We start from the raw sequence: 4,565 nt of genomic DNA, 5'->3' as shown, positions 1-4,565 counted from the left end.
CATACAAACAAGGCTACACTATGGAGGCAGGAAGAGTATCCCCATTCCTGCAAACACCCCTGGTGACACAGCATGGATGCCTGATGTATTTCCTTCTTCTTCTTTTTAACACTTATCTATTTATTTGCTGTGATTTTTAAGCTGCTGGGTTCAGGACTCTAGCCACAGTGAGCCATGTGGGAATCCAGTGCCTTAACCTCTCTGTGCTGTGTGCTGGCCCCGCCTGATGTATCTCTCATTGAATGACTTGGTAGAAAAGGGTGAGTATTTTGCTGGGGTCAGATCTGGCTTTGTTTCCGGAATTTCCAGGAGTCTGGGCCAGAACAGAGTGTGGTCTGGGAACAGCAGGATTTGCAAGTCCAGGGACAGATCTGAGTCAGAAAGGTTGAGGGACAACACGGAGTCAGAAGCATGTGCCACCAGAGTCACAGCCAGGCGGGTGGGGCCAGGACTGGGCTGCAGAACAGGTTGTGGCCGGGCTCCCAACTTTTACTGCCCTGGCTGTGCGTGGGCTGCGAGGCCCCAGCTCCTGTCCCTGGGGCACCTTAAAGGAACTCCAGGACCTCTGACTCCCAGTTCAAAGGTGGGAAAAGCACAAGGTGTGTTTGGGGCGTGGGAAATAGTGCAGAGGTATAGGGCAGTTCGCCCCAGAGCCAAGGGAGAAGGAGAGAGGGGCAGGTGGGGTGGGCACTCAGGGGATGGGTTTTACCCCAGGTAATAGGACACCATGGGGCAGGAGTGGGGGATCCGCTCCAACCACCCCAACATAATGGTGTGTACTTTTGGGTATGTGTTTGTGGGAAGAAGACCACCGCTATCATCAGATTCTCAAAACTGTTGTGACCACAAACAGTAAACAGACACCCTCTTCGAGGCTTCTGAGCAGGCTTCGAGAATATTGCTCTGGCAACCGCGTGCGTGATGAAATGGAGTTCACTCGTTTCCCTGGTGGAAAAACATGTTCCATGGCAAGATAGTGTATAAATATTTGAGATCTGACATTTCGTTGTTTAGTAAGATTGCTTCTCTGCATACGAGTCAGAAATTTTTATAATCTAATAGAGGTAGCTCACAACTTAGTACTTAATGCCTATTCTGCTCACGGGCAATGAGCTCTCCCCGTGTGGTCTTGGCTGCCTCTGACAGGGACAGTTTTCCTTTGTTCCTTACCCCACCACTGACTTTTTTTTTATTTTCTTCAGGTTTTTGCCAGAGAGAGAGACAAAGAAAGAAAGAGAGAGGGAAAGTGAGAAATCTCCCCCCACCACCCCTCTCCCCATGGGGATGCCCATACTATAATTCCTTTTCCATTCTTCTGGGATTTGGGGCATGCACACACACATGCCCAGCGTCATTTCCAAGCCACCAGGTCCGAGACTTGAATTGCAATCCACCATGTGGGAATCTAGAGCCCTAACCACCACACCACCTGCTAGTCCCAACCCACAGCTGACTGTGACTCTGCCTGGGGCTCCCATCTTCAAGTCCTGCTTCTCACCTCATTCCAGGTTAGTGGGTGCTAGGTCCCTTACTTATTCGTGTGACATGTATGTTTTGAGTGCTGACTATGTGCGACACACTGTGCTAGGTGGTCTAGGTATGCCTGCTCCTTGCTCTCCAATATGAAGCAAGGCAGAGGGAGAGGTGCATAGCAAGTTTGGCAATGGCAATAGCAGCCATGATGAAGGGAGAAGCATGGGGTCCCAGCCAGCACAAGTGAGGGGACCTGGGGGCCTGGGTCATCTGAAACAAGACTTATGACAGAAGGGAAGACAGGGAGGCTGCCAAGGAGATGCCTGGTAGGGGCTGGACAGTGGTGTGGTGGTAAAACAAGACTTTCTGCAAGGTTGACTCACATTGGAAGGTTCCAGGTATGCATCTGGAGACCTCCCTGAGGACACTGGGCACCTGCATGCCTTGACCTGGGCTGGATGAAACCGGGGATGGACCACAGCATCTAGACCCTATGGGGGATGTTGTCTCTTTCTTGCTCATGGAAGAAATTAAAAAAACAAACAAACAAACAAAACAAAACAAAAACAACTTTTTATAAAAGAAGCCAGCAGCCCCCATTGAATTTAACTTTCCTCAAATACGCAGATAAATCTCACTTCGGCCCTCTGTATAGTTAAGACCAGCCACTGCCAGGTTTGTGTGTTTTCCCTTTTCTTCGTAGGTCCCAGGTGGTGGAGGGGAAAGGGAAGAAGCTGGCTTAAGAGGGAACACAAGCTGTACTGCCAGTGTAGTGACATTTGTTGTTTTCGAGGAGGACATTTGTCTCCCTTAACCCAGGGGTCCTGCTGAATCTTCCACCTGGGAGATGCCTCTTCTCACACGCACAGCTCTATGACATCTGGGTAGAGGTCCTTAATCAATTCTTCTCTCTCCTCAAGGATGGTCCCAGGAAGTGACAGTGAGGCAGGCTGCCCTTCCCTTTCTGTCCTGTCTGTTAACATTCCACTCTGCTACAGCTGCTCAAAGGGCATTCAAAGTGTCAGCCTTTCCTGAGTGGTTGGAGATAAGCAGGGAGAACTGTGACGTCAGAGAGAATCCGAGAGAATATATATATATAGAGAGAGAGGTGAAGGGATTGGCTCCTGTGGTTGTGAAGTCAGCCTGCTGGCAGAACACCGCTAGGAGGGAATTCTGCAGAGCAGACTGACTTTGGACTCAGCTCAGCTATGGGGTGAAGTCCACTCACTTGACAGAAGGCAAATCGCATCGCTCAGTGTACTGGTATAAATGTTAATCTCATCCAAAAATACCTTCATGGAAATATCTGGAATGATGTCTATTCAAATATTTTAGGGCCAGTCCCGTAGCTTAATGGTTAAGGGAACCAAATTGCACATGGGCAATCGTAGTTTGAATTCTGACCCTGGTGGCTTAAAAACAAAACAAAAACAAAAGCACCAGGTACATGTACATGTGTGCCCAGAATCCTGATGGGAAGGAGGAACAGAGAAAAAAGGTTTGTGGCATGAGCAAGTCCCATAGGGAGGAGGGGGCTTTCTCCTCTGTCTCTCTCTGGTAAGCACGTGTGCCCCCTGGCAATTCTATATCACATCTGTCTAGGCACCAGGGCCTCACCACGTTAACATACAGCTCCTTACTGCAGCTCTCACTCTGCTTTTCTGACTTCGCCATCAGGTAGCTAATAGAGAAAGTGTGAGCATCGCGCGACTCGAGTAGTGGGCTCCTTGTGCCCACAGGCACCCTTCTCTCAGTGTGTAACCCCATCTTATTTCTTTCCCCTTATGTTTTGCTGTAGTTGAAGTGGATTTAGTAAGCCATATTACCGAGCATCTTCATTTGTCTGTGAGTCTTTCTCTTCCATGACCCCTGGGGAGCTTACCTGGCAGTGGGCTTCGGAGAGCACCACTGTGGAAGGTCATTTCCCACACTACGAAGCTCAAAGGCCTGGTGCCAGCTTTGCAGTGACACCTCTCCACATGTTAGGCTGCGTTCTTTTATATGTTCCACAGGCAGCAGGGAGTGGGAACAGTGAGGCTCAAAACGCTCCTTCCTATCTCCGGATCGATGTGTTTCACTCTTCTACTTAAAACACTTTTCATAAATATTGCACTGTGTTTTTGAGAGACTAGAGGATTGGCAGAAACGGAATTACCTTCTGTTCTACAGTAGTTGGTTATTTGGAAGGACAGGGCCCTAGGGGAGGCTCTTATAAAAGAAGGAAAATATAAGCAGAAGTCCCCAGACCTATACGTCCATGCTTTCTCCTAGAGGAGCCCAACCTCAGCATTGGGGATCCCCTCCAGATTCAAAAGAGAGTCTGTCCTCCCGATGCATACGGGTGCGTGCAGAGGGGCAGCAGCACAGAGAGATAAGCTACTTAAAAACAGAAACTTGATTTTTATACCCCACCCCCCTACACACACACACACCTTACATCCTGCCAGGCATATCCTGGGTGCTCAGGAAGTTTGCAGGCCTGAAGAAGAGTGAGAGAACAAGACTGCCCATGGGACTGCGATGAGCAGGGATCCGATTCTGGCGTCCCATATTGAAACCCTGAGCACAGCTTTCCCGAGAAGCGCTGTTACATGTGGCGATTATGTTCTTTCATACCGTAGCTCCGTGCCGACGGGGCAGGCTTTTGTCAACTGATCCGGGGCATAACTAGCATATGGAACAGTACTTCCCTATGGAAAATGCATTAGTAATTTCAAATAATCGACTTGCAGAATCCACTTATCTGTGGATTAAGAACTGCCTCTACATGCCATCCCTATTGTTACTTAATCCCTAAACTCGAACAAGTCCATCTATTGGCAAGTAGACGGGAAGGGCTCAGTGTCTGCCTGTTCCACCGGAATAGGTGCCCCCACCCAAGCGCATGCAGTGATTGTGGGGCTGAGTGCCTCAACACCCCGGGGCAGAAGCGGCTCCTTGCTTTCACACTTTCTTCTCGATGTACACTCTCAGCCCCTAGTAACGTGTGAATGCAAGAAATAGTGTGATCACCACACTACTTCTTAGGGCACTCGTTTTCCACTCACACCTTCTCCCCCGAAGGTGAAGTGGTAGATGGTGAAGGGAGGGTG

Source organism: Tupaia chinensis, unplaced genomic scaffold (assembly GCF_000334495.1).
Source record: "Tupaia chinensis unplaced genomic scaffold, TupChi_1.0 Scaffold000270_2, whole genome shotgun sequence".
Lineage (NCBI taxonomy): Eukaryota > Metazoa > Chordata > Mammalia > Scandentia > Tupaiidae > Tupaia > Tupaia belangeri.
The sequence above is the reverse complement of the archived record's forward strand: the minus strand, read 5'-3'. Positions refer to the sequence as shown.